The sequence below is a fragment of the Microcaecilia unicolor genome, chromosome 9 (genome assembly GCF_901765095.1).
Source record: "Microcaecilia unicolor chromosome 9, aMicUni1.1, whole genome shotgun sequence".
In the NCBI taxonomy this organism is placed as follows: domain Eukaryota; kingdom Metazoa; phylum Chordata; class Amphibia; order Gymnophiona; family Siphonopidae; genus Microcaecilia; species Microcaecilia unicolor.
The window spans coordinates 161503104-161524938 of record NC_044039.1 but is presented as its reverse complement, the minus strand read 5'-3'; positions in this window follow the sequence as shown (position 1 = coordinate 161524938).

The following is a 21835-nucleotide window of genomic DNA, read 5'->3' as shown; positions in this document are numbered from 1 at the left end:
TTATAGATGTGCATTTCACCTTTTTGCTGGTATTTTATAAAGAAAAGTAGGTGATTACATTCCTTTACAGAATAAGCACCTATATAAAGGTGCTCTGCTATAGAATTACTTCCTATATAGTACCAGTAAATATTCACAGATAGGACACATCAGTATTAGATTGTAAGCTCCATTGAGCATGGACTGTCCTTCTTTGTTAAACTGTACAGCGCTGCGTAACCCTAGTAGCGCTCTAGAAATGTTAAGTAGTAGTAGTTGTATTATAGCAGCTGCTGTATGTGCTTTTTTTTTAGTTCAATCATCTTTATTAGATTTAAAAAAACAAACAAACAAACAAAAAAAGTTCAAACTTAACCAAAAACAATGTAGCAAAACTACAGTTGCATCATGCAGAGAAATGAACATCTACCGCCCAATATTCAAAGCGATTTAAGTGGGTAGGAGAGGCTCCGGCCCACTTAAATCACTCCTAGCCACCCAACCATCGATATTCAGTGGCACGTAACTGGGCAGTGCTGTGGAATATCGGCTCCACTGGCTATCAAAAAAGTGGGCAGGGCAGGTCAGAGGCAGTACAGGAGTGGCATTGGAGAGGAGCCAGCAGTTATGCTGATATTCATTGCTGACACCCACATAGCTAGGCGGTTGACTTAAGGATAGCTCAAAAGCTTGCCTCTGTTTTAATTGAATAGCTTGTTCCCATAAAGGACAAAACTGGATACCCAGCTAGTTAGTCATGTCAGAGCACCATCGAATAGGCATAGTAGAAAAATGAGGCAAATGCTTTTAAATATTGAATTCTTAGGGCATGGCCATTTCCTGCAGGAAGGCGAGACTTCCCCTTTACCAGCTGTGGTAAAAGGGGGCCCCGGTGCGTGTGTAAAACACATGCTGATGCTAACGCTGGCCCCCATTTACCACAGCTTGGTAAAAAGGGCCCTTAAAAGGCAATTCTGTAAACTTGGCACTAACACTTATTTGCCCATTGCATAGGTAAAGGTTTGTTCAACTATAATTTGCAACAGACCCCCCCCCCCCGCTTCCCTCTCCCTCCAGCTTCTGATAGCCAGAACCCCCTTTTCCCAGTTGACCCCCAAACCCCCAACCTCCCCAGATTTGATAGACCCCCCCGGGGCCTACTTTAGTATTCTGGTAGCCCGGGGGGGGGGGGGGGGGGGCTGGAACGAAGCCCATTCGCTCCTGTTCCTTGTGGCTGCCAGTAGGATATGGCTGTCATGACCTTTCGTGGCAGATTCTATATATGGAGTCCAGAACTGCGTGCCCAAATTTCTGTGTACAAATTAATTGAGTAACAAGCCAGTTAACATCAATAATTGGGTAACAACCAATTTTTGATGTTAATTGGCATTCATTAAAATCTGTGCATGCATCTGGTTGTGCGCAATTCTATAACGCATGGCGCCTAAATCTACTAGCGTCTAACTCAATAGTGGGTGTAGTCATGGCATGTCAGGGGCGTTCCAAAAAGCCGTGCGTGGAATCATAGAATACAGCCTCAGTGCGCCTAACCTGGGCGCCAGCATTTATGCCAGATTTCAGCAGGTGTAAGTCTGGCACCTAAAATTAGGTGTGGGAATCGGTGCAGAGCGCAATTCTATAAAAGGCATGTGCCCCTTAGAGAATCTCGCTTAGTGCCGATTTTTTTCTGGTGCTGAATTTTGAGCATGATTTACTGAATCCAGCCCTTTATCTCAGCTCAAAACAACTTGTGCTGTATCTGGCACAACACAGAAAACGTGATGATGATGCTTTGAACCATGATGCTTTGATATATGAGGGTCATATTGTTTCCATTAAGAACTGTAGAAAAGAATTAACAATAAAGTATTTTTTTTTGTGAAGCCCCTTTATTATACATGAAGAGGCAATGGACAAAGAGACTCAAGAGTGCTTTTTTCATTATGAAAGTACTTCTTTTATAGTGCAAACACCTAATCGGAAAATGGAACAGACAGAAGAGGATAATAGTGATAATACACAAATTAATGTTTTTTTCACGTTGTTCTGTTTTCTATTGACTCATAATCCATTATCTTGCTATGTTTGTCTCACTAACAACTGTGCCATGTTAGAATGAGGGGTGTGCTGAAGTCATTGACAACTGTTTTAGCATGGAAACTCATTAATTCTTTTGCTGGTTTATTGAATGTTCTATGCAAATTACCATTGTTATGTAATATAACATTTTGAAGTGCATTCTTATATATTGCATGGGGAGCTTGAGGAAATGATTGTTTTTCTTCTCTGCTGGTAGGGATTATACCCCTATCTTTATAAAGTTTGACTCAGTAAGATAGTGTGCTGACAGCTGCGGCAGAATTAGCCCCAGGTATCCAGTGCTGGGCCATGTGCGGGTGACCAGTGCTGAATATCTGAGGTTAATTTAAGCAAGGGAGGTCCTGGCCGATATTCAACTGAGGCTCGCATAAATCAGTTTTGCAGGCCAAGGCTGAATATTGGTCAGGACCCGCATAACAATTGAAAAGATCTATGGATTCTTGGGAGCCCCATCCAGGCTCCCAAAACAGACCCCCCCCTGCTGCCCTCTCTCTCCAGCTGCTGATAGTCAAAACCTCCCTCCTTCCAGAACGGACCCCCAACCCCTCCCAGTCTTGATAGTAAACTCTTATGCAGAGGTTGCTTGCCCTTGCAGTGTCTGGGACAGTGGTTCTGAGCTCTCAGAGACTACGAGGTCCTGTTGGCCAAAAGGAAGCATTTGCATCTGGCCTGCAGAAAACCAGAGAACAGAGCCCCTCTCCTCTTGGAGTCTCCAGTAGAGGATCCCTGGGACTCTGATGAAACCTCTATGCTACCCCACCCCAGAGGGGGGGGGAGGGGTGATTTGGGTTTGGATTTTCTCACTCAGTGTATGGCTTAAAACTGTTTTCTCCAAATCTTTATTTCTTTCTCCAATGCTTTATAGCAACAATCTTCCTTATGAACTTCGTTCAGTGACAAATTATCTCTTATTCCGTAATGCTTTGAAAATGTATTTGTTTACTAGGTTATGAGATTTTTAGCTATTCTTTGTTAAATTTACACTTGCTTTTTTTGTTAACTTTCTGATAGTTTATCAGTGTTTATTCTGTTCAGAAATTTGTAACTCGCCTTGAATCATGGTTAAGAGAGTTGGTGAGTAACAAGTCCTCATTAGCATAACATAACATAGGCCCCCTCGGGCCTACCTTAGTATTCTGGTGACCCAGTGGGGGTGAAGGGGCAGGAACGAAGCCCACTCGCTCCTACTCCTTGCGGCTGCCTGTAGAAAATGACTGCCGTGACCTCGCGTGGCAGCTTGCGATACAGAAAACTTGGATAAAGGTTTAACACATAGAGGCCCTTTTTCTAATATACAAATTACTTTGTGCTGTTAATGCATGGTCACGTGACACTCAGCATGCATGAATTCATACACGAACTGCAGCGAATGAAAAGAGACAAGGAATGTAGGGGAATGGCAGATGGACTATGCCTTGCAGTTAACATATGGTAACTTACTGCATATTAACTACTACTGTAGCACATAAGCCAGGTCACGACACTACTTCAGTTGATAGCTTTAAGTGCAACTGTAATATATGCAATGCAGTTAATGTGTGGTAAGTATATTGGCCCCGATATTCAGACTGGGGGAGATTGCTGGGCTGTCTCCCACAGTCGGTGCTAAAACCAGATACTCAATGCTGGTCCGTTTCCGGTGACTAGCACTGAATAGCTGGTTTAACTTTGGCCGGACCAATCTTAACTGGCCACGCTGATATTCAGCGCTGGCCACTTAAAGTGAGACCGGCCAAAGTTATTCTAGCTATTGTGCCGGCCAAATACGGCCGCTAAACTTGGTTGGTCGGGTTTTAAAAATCGAGGGACAGCCGGTTATATCATGTGATGTAACCAGTTATCTTTAAGCCGCTATCCAGCGATATTTAGCATGGATACCTGGCTATACGGCACTGAATATCACTGGATAACCATATAAGTGCTGTTTTAGCAATAACTGTAAGTTCTAATGCATCAAAGCTTCTATATTTGAACGTTCCAAACTGGATGTCAATTAAATAATAATAATAATAAATATAGGATATTGCATTATAACACATTGACCTTGTTAACTGCAATTTAAATGAGGGTTATTTCCCAAAGTGTTGGAAGGATGCATTTGTCAGGTCACTCTTGAAAAACCCACCTTAGATCTTTAAGTTACTAGTCCTTTTTGTCCCAATTCAAACACTCTATTTGTCTCTAAATTTCTTGAAAGAGTAGTCCTTTTTCAACTCAGGGCTTTTCTTAAGAAGACTAATGAGCTTCAGCCCCATCAGTTTGGATTCCATGAGCATCACAGCACTGAAACCTATCTGACAGATCTTATGAATGGGAAAAACGGTTTCTTGATAAAGAAGACTCTGCCATCATAGTTTCTCTTGATCTTTCAGCTGTGATTGATTTGATAAGTTACCCTTTACTTCTTGCAAGATTGTCTGGTCTTGTACATGGGGGGCACCATTGTTATTCTTCCTTTTATGCTGATAGTACATTTTGTGTAATTGTTAATTTCTTATTTTTTGTAACAGAGCAATTTAAGACTACTATTCATCAGGGTTCAGTATTAGCTCCAGTCCTGTTTAATCTTTTATGAGTCCTCTTGCCACACTTTATTTGACCCAACTCCCTTCGATCTCCAATCTCTTACTGTAGCTCATGTCTTGTCCAAGTGGCTCAGTAATAATCATCTTTCGCTTAATCCTGATAAATGCCCTGTCTTGAGGATCATTGATCATTCATTTAAACCATCATTAGCACGTAGGATCAATGACACTTTTGAATTCATGGTGAGGTTTTGAAATAGGGGGATTGGACCTCGGGGTGCAGGAAGAGATTGGACTGCTTGAGGGAAATTGTGGAGGGAGATCGCATTTCTTGTGGGGAAGGGGGTTGGGAAGAGGAGCTCTTAGGGGGAGACGTATTTGGGGAGTGTGACACTGTGGTTTGTTTCTCTAGTTATTTTGTAGATGGGGTAGGTGCGGTACATACAGGGCTGATGCTAGGCACTCTCTTGCATTTACTGCACAGATTTTGTATTTACCCTGTATTAGGTTTTGCATTTAGCACAGGGGAAGTGAAAACAATTACTGCTCTTTTCTAAAAAGGCCCCCTGGACATCCTAGATAGCAGGTCTAACTCTTTACTTCCATCTATTAGGACATGGACATTCATTCCCCTTCTGAAATGAGGAATGAATGTCTATTTTTTAAGCTCACCCAATGCCATGTAGACATTCTTCAGTTTTAGACGTTTATATCCAGGCTTTGTAAAATCAGAATTTTGATGTTCATGCAAAATGAATGTCTAAATTCTGATTTATGGACATCTAAAATATGAATAGTGCTTCTAAAATAAGCACCATCTTGATCTACCCTATGACTGTGATATAGTCTGTACCCTGGTATCACAGTGTCCCATTGGCTGTCCTCCTTCTACTAGGTCTCTGAGATGCCTATTATATCTACCTCTTCATTCTGTGCTATAAATTCTAACTTTCTCATCTTATTTTTTAAGCATCTAGCATTTTTATAGAGACATTTCAAAGTATGTTTTGTTTATATTGGTAATTGTGTTCAGTCTTAGAGACGTATCTTGCTAAGGATGTAAAAAAACTTTGAAGCGGTGCAAAGAAAAGCTACAAAAATGGTATGGGATTTGCATTGCAAGACCTACAAGGAGAGACTTACTGACCTGAATATGTATACCCTGGAGGAAAGGAGAAAGAGGGGTGATATGATACAGATGTTCAAATATTTGAAAGGTATTAATCTGCAAACAAACCTTTTCTGGAGACAGGAAGGCTGTAGAACTAGAGGACATGAATTGAAGTTGAAGGGGGACTCAGGAATAATGTCAGAAAGTATTTTTTCCACGGAGAGGGTAGTAGATACTTGGAATGCTCTCCCGCTGAGGGTGGTGGAGATGAAAACCGTAACAGAATTCAAAAATGCATGGGAAAAATAAAAAGAAATCCTGTTTAGAAGGATTGGATCCACAGAAGCTTAGTGGAGATTGAGTGGCAACACTGGTAATTGGGAAGCAAAGCTAGTGCTGGGCAGACTTCTATGGTTTGTGCCCTGAAAATGGCAAGAACAAATCAAGGACAGGTATACATATAAAGTATCACATACAATGAGTTTATCTTGATGAGCAGATTGGATGGACCATACAGGACTTTATCTGCTGTCATCTACTATGTTACCATCAGGATCATTTTTGAAAGAGATGGACGTCCATCTTTCGACATAAATCAGAACATGGACATCCATCTCCCAGGGATGTCCAAATCAGTATAATCAAAACCCGTGTTAGAGGCGTGGTGAAGGCGGGATGTGTTTTTATTACGAATAAGGCACAAAAAGGTGCCTGAAATGACCAGATGACCACCGGAGGGAATCGGGGATGACCTCCCGTTACTCCCCAGTGGTCACTAACCCCCTCCCACCCTCAAAAAACATCTTTAAAAATATTTCGTGCCAGCCTCAGATGTCATACTCAGGTACATGACAGCGCATGCAGGTCCCTGGAGCAGTTTTAGTGGGTGCAGTGCACTTCAGACAGGTGGACCGAGGCCCTTACCCCCCCACACCTGTTACATTTGTGGAGAAAACAGCGAGCCCTCCAAAACCCACCAGAAACCCACTGTACCCACATATAGGTGCCCCTTCACTCGTAAGGGCTATGGTGGTGGTGTACAGTTGTGGGTAGTGGGTTTTAGGGGGCTCAGCACACAAGGTAAGGGAGCTATGTACCTTGGGAGCATTTTATGAAGTCCATTGCAGTGCCCCCCTAGGGTGCCCGGTTGTTGTCCTGGCATGTCAGGGGGAGCAGTGCACTAGAAATGCTGGCTCCTCCCATGTCCAAACGGCTTGCATTTGGACGTTTTTGACATGGATGTCTTTGGTTTCAAAAATCGTTGAAAGTCAAATTCGTCCATGTCTAAGGACGTCCAAGTCTAAGGATGTCCAAATTCAAGGACGTCCTTGGTATTTACGAAACAAAAGATGGACCTCCATCTTTTATCGAAAATACGTTTTTTTTCGTCCCGGGATTTGGATGTTTTACAAAGACGTCCAAATCCAAACATAGACGTTTCTTTCGAAAATGCCCCTCCATGTATGTTACTATATTTTCTCACAGGTTCTAATTTGAAAGCTGCACTATCTCCTTTCTAAGCACATATCCACATCTAGGCTCATTTCTTCTTTGCTTGGCAAGATCACATTCAAGCTAATTCTACTAATCCATACACCCTGAATTCTATAAATGGCACTTAAAATTTTGCATGCAAACTTGGGGGCGTGCAATTTAATTGAATAACGAGCTAATTAGTTGTGATAATTAGGTGCCAATAATCAATTCTCAGCACTAATCGGCATTAATTGAAATTTACGCACGCATTTTTAGTCATGGAGATTTGTGTATATTTATTTATTTATATGTTACATTTGTATTCCACATTTTCCCACCTATTTGCAGGCTCAGTGTGGCTTACATAGGTGTTCACCAATTCCGGTGTAAACAGTTACACGGTGATGCTATGGTAGAATCAGTTTCAAGTATAACAACATATTAGGAATCGTATAGAGGAAGAGTTACGTTGTGTCCATTACGTGCTTTGGTTTCGTAGTGTTGCAGGGTTCAGGTATTTAAGTAGGGTTGGTAGGGTATGCCTTTTTGAACAGGTATGTTTTTAGTGATTTCCAGAAGTTTAGGTGGTTATACGTTGTTTTCACGGCTTTTGGTAGTGCATTCCATAGTTGTGTGCTTATGTAGGAGAAGCTGGATGCATAAGTTGATTTGTATTTGAGTCCTTTGCAGCTTGGGTAGTGGAGGTTTAGATATGTTCATGTTGATCCGGATGTATTTCTTATTGGGAGGTCGATGAGGTCTGTCATGTATCCTGGGGCCTCACCGAAGATAATCTTATGAATCATGGTGCAGATTTTGAAAGCAACACGTTCTTTGATTGGGAGCCAGTGCAATTTTTCTCGGAGGGGTTTGGCGCTTTCGAATCATGTTTTTCCAAATATAAGTCTGGCTGCCGTGTTTTGAGCGGTCTGAAGTTTCTTTATGAGTTGTTCCTTGCATCCTGCATAAATTCCATTGCAGTAATCTAGGTGGCTTAGTACCATTGATTGTATCAGGTTCCGTAATGTTTCCCTCGGGAAGAATGGTTTCACGCGTTTGAGTTTCCACATTGGGTGGAACATTTTCTTAGTTGTGGATTTCATGTGGCTCTCTAGTGTAAGGTTGCGGTCGATTGTAACGCCAAGGAGTTTCAGGCTGTTTGAGATGGGGAGGGTGTAGTCTGGGGTGTTTATATTTATGGGGTTGTTCACGTTGTATTGGGATGAGAGAATGAGGCAGTGTGTTTTTTCTGTGTTGAGTTTTAGTTGAAATTTTATGTATAAATTTTATGCTTAGCTCCAGGGTTTACTTGGCACTAACTGTCGGATTCTATATATCGCACCTAGCATTTTATGCTGAAATCTAAGCATATTCTACAACAACGTGCGTAACTTAATTGGTTTAACAAGTCAATCAGCGATTTTAACAGCACTTAACAAGCAATAATGAACACTAATTGGCAATTTACACTCATAACTCACTAAGCATATTCTGTAATGCACAGTGCCTAAATTCTAATGCACAGAGCTAAAAAGGGGCATGGCTATGGGAGGGGAAATGGTCATTTTGTGGGCGTTCCAAAATTTATGTGCATTGTTATAGAATATGCCCCTCTGCACCTAAATCTATGCGCTGGTATTTACGCCACATTTCCCTTGGTGTAAACGGATGTGCATAGTTTTAAGTGCTATGATATCAACCAAGTGTATTCTATATACTGCACCTAAATATAAGTGTCGCTTGCAGAATACGCTTAGGTGGAAATTTATTCCGTGCTGATTTTTAAGGCGCCATCTGTGGAATCTAGTCCTAAATGTATTCTACAAACAGCATCTAATTTTCAATGCTGTTTTCAGAATAGCACTTCACAGAAGGCAAAAGTAGAGACTAATAGACGATTCACCACTGGAGACGTGAGTCCAACAGTCTTTATTATATCAGAGATAACGACCCGACACAGGCCGTGTTTCGACGCTAAAAAGCGTCTGCATCAGGGGTCAATAAATACACCAAGTAATGAATGCAAAACGAAGAGTCCTACTTGTATATGTGTTGTCAACTCACTGATCAAGTAGCACCAAACAGAATATGCTGGATACAAACTATCAGTTTTGCTCTGATAGTTTGTATCCAGCATATTCTGTTTGGTGCTACGTGATCAGTGAGTTGACAACACTTATACAAGTAGGACTCTTCGTTTTGCATTCATTACTTGGTGTATTTATTGACCCCTGATGCAGACGCTTTTTAGCATCGAAACACGGCCTGTGTCGGGTCGTTATCTCTGATATGATAAAGACTGTTGGACTCACGTCTCCAGTGGTGAATCGTCTATTAGTCTCTACTTTTGCCTTCTGGGATTCGTCATCGTAGAGAACTTTTCCTGTTCTATATTTTGGATTCAGAATAGCACTTAGCATGTTATTTTTTGGCACCAATTTTTCAGCGCTTTATATAATTTGGCCCACAATGGCCTACTTTTTGGGTTCCCTAATACCTTATCTTCCTCCGTTCCCCTCCTTCACCCCTAGAAGGGATATGCATGGCTTACCAGTACAATACCAAAATCAAATAGTGTACTGTTCACTTCTATAGCTATAGTGCCTGGCTTTATCTTGTACAGTACATGCTATATTCTTAGAGAATGTAAAGGCGAATAACTCACATTACGATGTGGTACATGACCTACAGCATGGGATACATTACCCTCTCTTACACCCAGTTTATGGGCTGCTACTAGAGGTTCATTCTTTGTCCAAGAATCTCCCCACTGTTGTAAAGAAGTCAGGGTCCTTTTACAAAGGTGCGCTGAAAAATGGCTTGCGGTAGTGTAGGCGCGGGGTTTGGGCATGTGCCGATCCATTTTTTAGCATGCCTGTAAAAAGGGCCTTTTCTTTTGCTGAAAATGGACGTGTGGCAAAATCAAAATTGCTGCGTGTCCATTTTGGGTCCGAGACCTTACCACCAGCCATTGATCTAGCAGTAAAGAATCTGGGCGGTAATGACCTACGAGCATCAAATGCCACTTGGCGCGCGTCCGTTACATGCACCTGAAAATAAAAAATATTTTTCAGACATGTGTATCGGATGCATGCCAAAAATGAAACTACCGCAAGAGCCATGCGGTATTCGGGGCGGTAACTCCTTTTTAGCGCGCGTAGACGCTTACGCGGCTTAGTAAAAGGGCCCCACAATAATTTATTGGAATAATTTACGGACATAGGGGGGTGGGAAATGAATTTAATGAAAGTTACATGGAGCTTTCAAGTCGGCTACTGATGTGAAATACATAAAAGAAATTTAACTATGTTGTAAAGTGTCTATTTTCCCTCTTTTTTGGACCACCTGTTGCAACTGTGGCAAAGATTCCACATACAGATGAAATGACCCTGGACAAGTACTGGAAGCAAATCCTTGAACAGCTATTCTCTGTCTAACAGTTGGTGTGCATATGCTTCATTGGCTTTACTGTTTAGCCATGAAACCTACATCATAAGTGCCATTTGGCTTTAACTTTGCAATAAGGTAATTATAGTGCTGTGCTCATTAAAAACAGTCTCCAGCACAGATGACGTTGACTGATGTTGGTTGGAGTTCTAACTTGACAGCCAAGTGGGATGAGCAAGTGCATGGTGTCGCTAAAGACGTTATTTTGCAAATGTTGTTTATTTTCTGTCAACTATAAACTATGCAGTAAATAACACATTATAAAAGAGATCCAGAAATAACATTAAGCTAAAATGAAACCATCAATTATTTTCCTTTTTAAAGCTTTCAGAAGATTTTTTTTTGCCCTCCAGTATTTCTGCTGCATTCCTTATTCATTAATTGCTTTTTTCCCCATGACTTTGTGCTCCAGTTCCCATAAATCACCATAAAAAAGATACAATGCTACTATCATGAATCTATTTTAAAGTACTATTTAAATCTAGTTGCAAACAAAGCCAGCTTCTTAAAAGTGTTGGATTGCATTCAGAGAGTGGCTGACTGTACTTCATCAAGATACTTGGGGGATATATCATCTTGAAAAACACATTGGAAGGACAATTTTCAAAGTCCTTTCCAGGGCTAAAGCAGAAATTTAACCTAAAAAGTGGCCTGTTTCAAAACTGTGCCTCTCCCCACCCCAAATATGCAGGTAAACATATGTAATTACAGTCTGTACATGCACAGGCTCATCGGCTGCTTTAGGAAGTGTACCCAAGTGTGGAGTTGGAGAGGAGTTTGCAGTTACATATATGTTTGAAAATTCAAACGTCTGCATGAGTTTTAACACTGAAAAATTGTGCTTCCCAAATGGCAGTGTGTGCATAGTTTTCCTGGGGTAATTTTCATAAATGGAAGTATACACACATTTCTACTTTGGAAATCTTGTAAAGTCCACAGAATGAACAGAACCTGCACACTTTTACCCATGTGCACAGTTAAAAAATTACCCCCATTTTGGAGCGGAGGTATTTTCAGAATATTTTATGTGGGTAAACTTATGTTTACCCATGTAAAAAGCATGTTGAAGATTTCCCCTCCTTCCTAGCCCCTCAGAGTGGCATGTGTATTTTCTTCTTTGGGGGAGGGGCAGAATTATGTCACAAGAGGGAAATTAGGTGTGCAGATTTCATTTTGAAATCTCCACGTATATTTCCTCATGTGCATGTCAAAGCAGTTACAAACCATTTGAGTACAAGGTAATCACATCTGCCCATTGGCACCAATTACAAAGGAAAATTCCACAGACAGTTTCTTTTACAATGGGTTTACAGCCATAGGGGTATAATATACCCAATGGGCTTACAAGCTCAAGACATAGAGATAAAGTTTTCTCTTTAAACGTCTACACGGCTTGGCACCAGATTACTTATATCCACATTTTATGTTTACTTATGCTTTGAGAACAAGACGCACTGGTACTGTAGGTTATTCTTTCCCATCATCAAAAGGGAAAAAGAGATTACATTTCTTTGAATTAGAGTTGGCATTTCAAGCGGCAAGATTATGGACTAAGATCACAATCTATTTTCAAATCTTCTCAGTCTTATATTATTTTTAGGAAAAATGTGAAAACCCACTCTTGTTTCAGAAATATGTATATCATCCTAATTGTTGACATCAGTAATTATTTTTTTACTTCAGTTAATATGTATTATTTTAACTATTGAGTTTAATATTATGGCCCTTGTTCCCAGTTAAATGAAACTGGCTTCTTAAAATTGTAACCCGCTTAGAACAGTGAGGTAATAGCAGGATAGAAAACTGATTTACCATTTCCAATAACATCATATTTACACAAAAAGAGTTCCATTTGTATGACGTCAAGCAATAAAGACAGTGCAAAAAAAACCTCTGTTTTTAAAAAACTTGCTATTATTTTTAACTTAGTTAAGATAATAATGTGCAAAAAGCAGCAAAGTAAAATGTGTGCTAAAATGGCAGTAAAAATTCAGCCATAAACTGAAATGTGTTAAATCAGAAGTAACTTTCAAAGTAAACTTGATTTCCATTTTAACTGCAGCATTAAAATGGAAGTAAAGTTAACTTCTGTTAACCTAACTTTTAAGGCCCCCCTTTAAAAGCTGTGCTAGTGCCAACATGTCGGCATTGCCACATGGCAACCGCAAGTGTGGCTTTGTAAAAGGGGTGGGTTAAATTGGGAAGCTCTCTGATCCCAGGAACCCTAAGCCATGGGCCAACAGCCCTAGGTATCCCTTGGCTGGACCCTCTATCCTGGGCACCTGAGATCACGGCACTCATAGCCCTGGAATCCCAAAGCAGAGATCCCTCGAAATAATCCTTCAACATGTGAAGCATTCCGATATATGTCAAAACGTTGAAGGATCATTTAAGGGCTTTTATTTTTTCTCTTTGTTTTATTTTATTTTTTCTGTTTGTTTTTGTACTGAAAATATATGTGTTTAACACAAACTGTTATATTTCTTTAAAGGTTCTTGTCAATCATTGTCTCTTGTAACACCATTTTTAAAAAAATTGTAAATAAAATCACTTAACTCAGAAGTGCATCTATAACAGAAGCTCACTAGTGTATCTCCCCCTCACTGCTGGTTGAAATGTGTGGTACTAGTCACGCTAGCGATTCCCGCGTGGCAAATGAAAGGAAGTCTATTCAATTCCTACTGGCTTCCTCTCATTTACTCAGGTCTGTGACAACGCATGCAGGTCCCAGAAGCAGTTTAGTGGGTACTGCAGTGCACTTCAGACAGGCGGACCCAGGCCCATACCCCCCCTACCTGTTACATTTGTGGAGAAAACAGCAAGCTCTCCAAAACCCACCACAAACCCACTGTACCCATATATAGGTGCCCCCTTCACCCATAAGGGCTATGGTAGTGGTGGATTTTGGGGGGCTCAGCAGACATGGTAAGGGAGCTATGTTCCTGGGAGCATTTTATGAAGTCCACTGCAGTGCCCCCAAGGGTGCCCGGTTGTTGTCCTGGCATGTCAGGGGGACCTGCGCACTACAAATGCTGGCTCCTCCCACGCCCAAATGGCTTGCATGGATGTCTTTGGTTTCGAAAATCGCCGAAAGTCAAAAACGTCCATGTCTAGGGACGTCCAAATCTAGGGACATCCAAATTTAAGGATTTGGATGTCTCTGACAGTATTTTCAAAATGAAAGATGGACATCCATCTTGTTTTGAAAACACGGGTTTCCCCACCCCTGGATTTTGCCATTTTGCAAGGACGTCCAAATCGCAACTTGGACATTTCTTTTGAAAATGCCCCTCTATATGACATATCTAGCTGTGGCATCTCTAAATTTAAATATTGGGGTGGCAACAGGATTACAAGCTAGGTATGTGTGTGTGTGTGGGGCCAAGTCAAAGCAACATTTGCACACATAATCCCCTTCCCCCCTCCACTTTTAAATTAACAGTCTTCTATACATAAAAGAAACCTTCCCTCCTCCAGTCTGTTTAAACCACCAGGTAAAACCATCAATATATAATTGATAGAATCATTCAACAAATTATTCTGTGTAGGCATGAAGTTTGGATTCTCTACAGGATTGGTCAGAATCTTAATATAACCTTGATGCTCCAGTTCTGTATCATAAACTCATATTCCCCAACAATGAAGCTACCCCAGCCACATAAAAAATATTCAATTTATGACAATCAACTCAGGAACAGCACATGTTCCCTCCACTGCCAGATACCTTGTTCAGAATACATGAGTTTTTATTTGTATGGTGACTGTACCGCAGTGCTTCTCAACCCAGTCCTTGGGACACACTCAGCCAGTCGAGTTTTTGGATATCTACAATGAAGATGTAATGGGATAGGTCTGTATACCAAGGAGGTATTGTATGAAAATCTCTCTCACGGATCTTCATTGTGGATATCCCAAAAAACCTAACTGGCTGGGTATGCCCATCACTGTTCTACAAGAATTGGAGATCCCACTAGTCCTGAACATTTTTATTTTTCAAACAGGCCAGACACTTTGAAAAATAATACAAAACCCTACAATAAGGTACTTAAAACCTATATAGAGAAGAGAAAGAGTAAGGAATTAAAGAGCTTAGTATTTGGCATGGCTGGATAGCCTGGTGGTAGTTTCCACACCCAGCACGTGCCACTTCTGGCTCTACAAAAATATTTTAATTTTTGTAGTGCCAGTGTTTACCCTGTGGTAATTGGGCAGTGCACAGTTACCGTTGGGATAGTGCGGGAGCCCTTATCGCCACCTCAATGGATGGCATTAAGTGCTCCCCCCAAAATGGCTGTGTGCAAGTGGTTCACTTGCTGCATGGCCATTTCTTTAAAAAAGACAGCCTTTTACCCGCTGTGGTAAAAGGGAGGAGGGGTCTAGTGCATGTCAAAAAACTCGCGCTGATGCCAGCGCAGGCCCCCTTTTACTGCAGCTTGGTAAAAGGACCCCTAAGTAAAATATATTAAGTTTGAAACGGCACAATTTGTAGTAGATGTAGCCTTGTTCTGGTTCCCAAGAGAGTGGCCCCAAACTTCAAGGGCCTTACAGCAAAACACCAGGAGGCTCATGGACTGTATGATGGTTCAGCACCTTCAAGCGGCATCCTTTATCCAGCTCTAGTACGGTAAAAAGAATTTCGTTGTGAAGTATCTCTTGAAACAAAACTGTTGTTTGGCTAACTAGAAAATTGGAATTTTAGTAGACTGTGATATCTTTTAAAGAAGGAACAAAACAGTGTTTTACTATATAGTAACATAGAGGGGCATTTTTGATATGACATCCTGTCCAATTGTAGACATTTTGTTGAAAATGTCTAAAATTTTCATCCTGGACATAGCAAATTTCAAACCAGGAAAACATCTATTTTTTATTTTCGAAAAATCGCTACTTTCCAGACATTTTGTGCTCAGTACGTTCTTTAGGTACCTTTTACAAAAACTCCTAGAGAAAAATGCACAAAAACAAGCCATAGGGATTGCTGTTTGGCACCATTCCTAGCAAACTGGCCACAGAGACATCTCAGCACAGCAGAAGGGCAACTTAGTGGTCAGTGCAGTGGACTTCACATAAAGGTACCAAGGTACAAATCCCACCTTAACACCTTATTTTCTATTGTGAGCCCTCCAGGAACACCTAAAAGCATGTACCTAACTGTACATCACTACAAAAGAACTCAGGTCTGCAGGTGTCTCTTATCTATAGTCACAGTGGTATTTTGTGAGGTTTGGAAAGCTTACAGTTTCCACCACAAGGATACTAGTTAGAGTGGGATATGGGCCAGTCCACCTCACCGACCACGACTCCTGGGACCAGCTTGCAGCTCTAATAGGAATAATAGTCATAATAATGGTCACAGAGCCTGGTATGTACTGTCACATATTTGGGAGATGTGACGGGGTCAGTGACCACTGTGGGATTAAGGGGGGGGGGGTCATTCATGCCTTAATCCCTTTAGTGGTTAGCTGGTCAGGGCACCTTTTTGTGAGTAAGTTGTGATTAAACTACCTCCCAAAAACATAAAACATCCCAATTTTTGCCCTATCCATTTTCATTTTGTTCCATTACCCTGAAAAATGTTTGAATTCCTGGCTCACCCAAATCCCAGCCAAACACATCCCCAACAATGCCCCCTTACAAGTTAGCTGAACTGCAGTGAAAGCGGTCTCAAATCTGAGTTTCAAAAAATCGTGACTTGGACATTTCCTATGAAAACCGTCCTGTTGCTTTATGCCGCTTTTGATACATTTTTCTCTTTTAAAATGAGCATCACAGTAACATAGTAGATGACGGCAGATAAATACCTGCATGGTCCATCCATCCAGTCTGCTCAATAAATAAAACTTATAGCATGTGTTGCAATATTGATCTTGATATGTCCTTGCCATTTTCAAGGCACAGACTGTAGAAGTTTGCCTGTCACTGGACATACTCCCCAACTACTGCAGTTGCCAAAGCCCACTCCAGCCCATCCAGATGGTTGTATGGTTCTCAGGATCTATTGCTTTGCTTCGACTGAGTAAGCAAATCCTTTGGGCCCAATATCTAAAAAAGAAAAAGTAGACATCCCTATATGTAATAATGAAACAGAGGCTGATTTCTTGAGCTTTTGGACAAAATGCAATTTCCTGTTTACTCAGGAGTGGGACAGGTCAGAGTGAGCCTCCGGAGCAGGTGCCATATAGAAGTTGCTGCACTGCCGCTGCTCTCTAAGCAACTTGGGAGGTACAGGGGAGCTGGTGAGGACAGAAGTGCAGGGTGGGCTTATTAATTTTATTCGCCACAATTAATTTTTTTAATAGTGACTAATAACGCATTAATCACGGCGTAACTGCAATTAACGTGGAGCCCTACAATAAAGATGTTTTATTTAGTGGCTAATTGTAAGAATCAGAATCTTACTGTATTATCCTTAAGAAGGTCTTAACATTTAGCTGTTTTGCTGATCACTGAAAATGCAGTCCTACACATCATAGGTACATTTCACTTGCATTCTCATTTTGCTGTAAGTTATTCCTTTCAAACAGCTGTATAATTGTGCTATATTACAGATCTTTTGCTATCTAGAGGCAGATTTGGAAAACAACCCTTTATGTTTTCTCTGATGAATATTCCTGCAATTTTATTCTGACTTTGAGAGGGAGCAGCTACCAGGACTGCACGCATTAGAAATAGGCAGTCATGGTTTGTGGAAAATAAAATCTCATGAACACTACATTGTCAGGACAATTTGCAAAGTCATTCACCTGAGTAAAGAACAATTTGCAATCATAAATTGGTTGTCTGAAAATTGTCCACCCTCAATACAGCTAAAAGTATGTCTTATTCCATAATGCATGTACGTTTAGTCGCATTTAGGAGACATTCCAAGGGATGTGTTTAGGTCAGGGAGGAAAAATAATATTGTGGTCAATTGCTTTTTCAAATCAACGCTTGCAATTTCTGTGAAAAAGTACTTACACAAAGCCGATGCAAATGTCCATGGGTACTTTCTACTCAAAGCAAGTTCCAAACAGGGCTGGCTAGAAACCATGAGGTAAGACTAGGCTGGTGCTTTGGTGACTCTTCTTTGTTTTCAATATATACCTTTTAGTTACTTTTTTGTGTGTTACTCTTCGATCTGTTGGAGAACCTTCTCCTTTTTGTGGTTCTTCAGTTTTCTGATAGCTCATTACTCACATTATTAAGGAAGGGTAGTATTAGGGTAATCATGATTGTTGGGGGGGGGGGGGTAGGGTGCTTAAAAGTAAAATTGGGAGGGGGGGGGGGCTGAAGATTTGCCTAGGACATCTAATACACTTGCACTGGTCCTGGTTTCAAAGCAATCTGTATGTGAGAATAGTGTGACAATTAGTCCCTGTACACCCACCCACCAATTTGCTGAACTACCTAGCATCAACATATTTACATCAAAAAGATTCTCTGTTTTTGCAACAGAAATAGGTAACTTTTACACAGGATCAAGGCTGGAGTGGGCTTTGATGGCCACATCAGTAGTTGGGAAGTAGGACCAGTGCCAGGCAGACTTCTACAGCCTGTGCCCCAAGATGGCACAGGGAGACAAAGATTAAGTATACTAGCGCTAAATCATGAAGCAGTAGAACCTGTGCAGATTGCCAGATTCAACTGTAGCCATCTTATTGGGCAGACTGGATGGACCATGTATGTCTTTATCTGTTGACATTTATTATATCACTATGGGGACATTTTACTAAGATGCACTAGTGGATTAAGCGCAGTCTAATTGTTAACATGCGCTGAATGCTAAGATGCCCATTTATATCTATGGCTCTTAGCATTTATTGTGGACTAATCGATAGCGCATGCAGTAGTGTAGTAAGGGAGTTGGACTGCCCCGGGTGCCATCTTAGCAGAGGAGCAGCTGGTCCCTCAAGCCCCCCCCCCCAAATTGAGGCACTTGGTTGACAGGAGTCCACAAGCTCTACCAGTAGAAGCCCTCTTGCCCACGCACCATGCTGTCTGCTCCCCCACCCCCAGCGTAATGTTGGGTTTTTGTATAACTGAGCATATGTGAGGAAGGCCCACCCCTGCATATGAACAGTATGCATGCATGTGCGGGGGGGGGGGGGGGCAGTCCTCTTTCATGGATGTTTGGTTCTGCAAAAACTTAGCACTGCACGGGGGGGGGGGGGGGGGGGAAGTGGATGGCATGGTGCATGGGCAGGAGGGCTTCTGCTGGCAGGTTGGGGGCATCATCCTCCCTTACTACACCTCTAAGTGTATGCTAAATCTGTTAGCACACCTTAGTAAAAGGACCCTTGCATTACTATTTTATTAATAAAAATTAGCACTACCATTAATGAGTTTCAGAATGCCTGAATAAATGATATCTGAAGAATCCAAACATTACCTAACATCTCCTGCTTAGAAAAATTATAGGAGTAGTCAGTAGGTTTCTGGTAAACTCGGCCAGAAAAAGCAACTTTTCAAACTAAGGGCTGAGTCCAGCTATACCGGGTTTAAATCTGGATTCAAAAAACTTCTTTTTCTACGTGACACTTGGAGAGGGGACTGGATAGAAGCACTGATCATATGCTGTTCCTGTTTCCCCACTTGACATTTTCCTCCCATAATCCTTATACAATCCCATATTCCTCTGTTTTAAACCAATGTTATTTAATTGCTATTTTGTACTCTATTTTATTTATTTTTTCTATTACACCTAAATTGTAAACCACTTTGTTATTGTTATGAAAAGTGGTATGGAAAGCATATCCCACATTTTCCCACCTATTTTTCCCACCTATTTGCAGGCTCAATGTGGCTTACATTGTTCCGTAATTAATTATCTTAGTTTAAATGTAAATGAAACAGAATTATTAGCAATAAGGTAGAATCTTGAACTAGAAGTTTCAGTGAGCCTTGAAGGTAGAAACTATTTATTGCCAATATCTTCTGAAATCTTTTATTTATGGATATTACTTGACTGTGGCTTAAGATTTAAACTATAGATCTCTCTCAGCTGGTATGCAAATCCTGTCTTAAGTTAAGACTACTTTGAAGGTCGAATTTCTATACAGACCTAAGCAACTTCAGAATCATATTACATCAGTTAGGATCAGCTCCTATTGATTATTACAATTCAATCTTCTAGGGCCTTCCTGCCTGCATTATTAAGCTTGCTCAGCTTTTCTCAGGGAAGAAAAAGAACAAGCAGATATCACTTCTTTTATATTCTGTACATTGATTGCCAGATGAATGGCCTATCAGGTTTAAGGTGGGTGGGTTGGTCTTCAAAGTTTGCAAGGTTTGCAATAGCAAAATCCTGTTCCAAGTTTTGTGTTTCATTTGGTTACCGAGAAATCACCATTTACATCTTGCTTCCATTTTTACTTTTTACTTTTCACTGAGTAAAAGTAGTAAAAAGTGGTGAAATTATTACTTTAGTAAAAGTATCAAATATTATCCTGTGATTCTTTACAAGTAAAAGTACTGTAACAAAATTTTACTAAAGTACAGTAACTAACTACATTTACCTCCCTGTTTAGTAAGCCACGCTAGCAGCTGCTGCGCGGTAATCCCAACGCAGCCCATTCAATGTGAATAGACTGTGTCAGCATTAGCATACTGCAGTCGCTAGCATGGCTTAGTAAACAGGGGGTTTACTTAGCAGCCCCTTTACCAAGGCGCGTAGGTGCCTACACGTGTCCAACATGTGTCAATTGGAACCACCGCCCAGCTACCACGTGCCCCGGGCGGTAATTCAATTTTTGATGTGCATCCAAAATAGAAAATATTTTCTATTTTCTACTGCGTGGCGCTTACCTGGCAGTAATCAGCAGTGTACGTGCGCTGATGATTACCTCCACACTAACGCGCGAGACCTTACCGCTAAGTCAATGGGTGAAGGTAAGATATCTGGTTAGTGGTCTGAACATTGCCATTAACTGGATAGTACTTCCGCGCACTGTTCCCTCTAAGCTGAGCGGGAGCCGTCCATCTATGGTTCTGCCATTAGGGGGTGCTGTTTCACTATCACATTTTCAATAGTGACGGATAGGCAAGCTCTGCAGGACTCCAAGGAACCTGCCTGTTCCTAGCAATTGAAAACACAATATTGGAGCACCACCTCCTACTGACAGCAGTGCAGTTGGAGGACTCTCACTCAGCTTAGCGGGAAAAGTGTGGGTACAGATGAAATTGCATATTCAGCGCAGGCCAGTATCTGGGTACCGGTGCTGAATGTTCACACACACACACACACACACACACACACACACACACACACACACACACACACATATATATATGTGCAATATATATGTGCAATATTCATCAGAGTTTGAGTTTCTTTTCTCAGCCTCGACTGGTTTTATGCACTAGCAATTTGAGCTCTACCCAAGGGCTTAGGAATTGTAGAGGTAACATCTAAGTATGAATGTAATTCCAAATAAAGCTGCCTTTTCTAACTCACTGGGTATTATCCCTTCGATTCTGAGTGGTTCCAAGTGTTTGTTGAATGTATTTGGTAAGGCTCCTAAGGCTTCAGTTATAATTGGTACTGACTTTTGATTTTTTTTTCTTACATAGGTACGTGAAATGAAAACTGGGAGGAAATTTCAATCTTTTGTGATAGACCCGGAGCAGGATAGTAAAGGTTTGGTGGGATAGCATGCTGAGGAAGGGAAGAGAGGGACATACTCAGGACAGTGTGGAGGGTAGGGTAGGAGGTCAGGTAGGAAATGGGAAATTTAGGGAATGGGAAATTGTGTCTACATAGTAGAAAAAAACAGGGAAAAAATCTTAATCTGGGCAGGCTTAATAGACTCATTGGTCCTTATGTGCTGCCATCAGTGTACAGCACTGCATACGTCTAGTAGCGCCATAGAAATAATAAAGTAGTAGTAGCAGTAACCATCTATGTAACTATGGGGTATGTTTACTAAAGGGCATGAAGCCCTTAATGTGCACTAACAGGATTACCACATGAGCACATTAAGGTGTTTTGCGGTAATATACCTGTTAGTGTGCATATTAGGGAATTTGTTTGTGAGAAGGAGTGATACGGGAGTGGCATGGGCGTAGAAATATAATCCTGTTAGCACGCCCTTGTTAATGGGAAAACAGCTCAGTTAATGCTGGATCATTTATGCCCCGATGCTCAAAAGCAAATGCGTGGCACTAGATGCCATTAGCGTCGGACTAGCACCTGCATTTGCTACCACAGAATGCACCGACG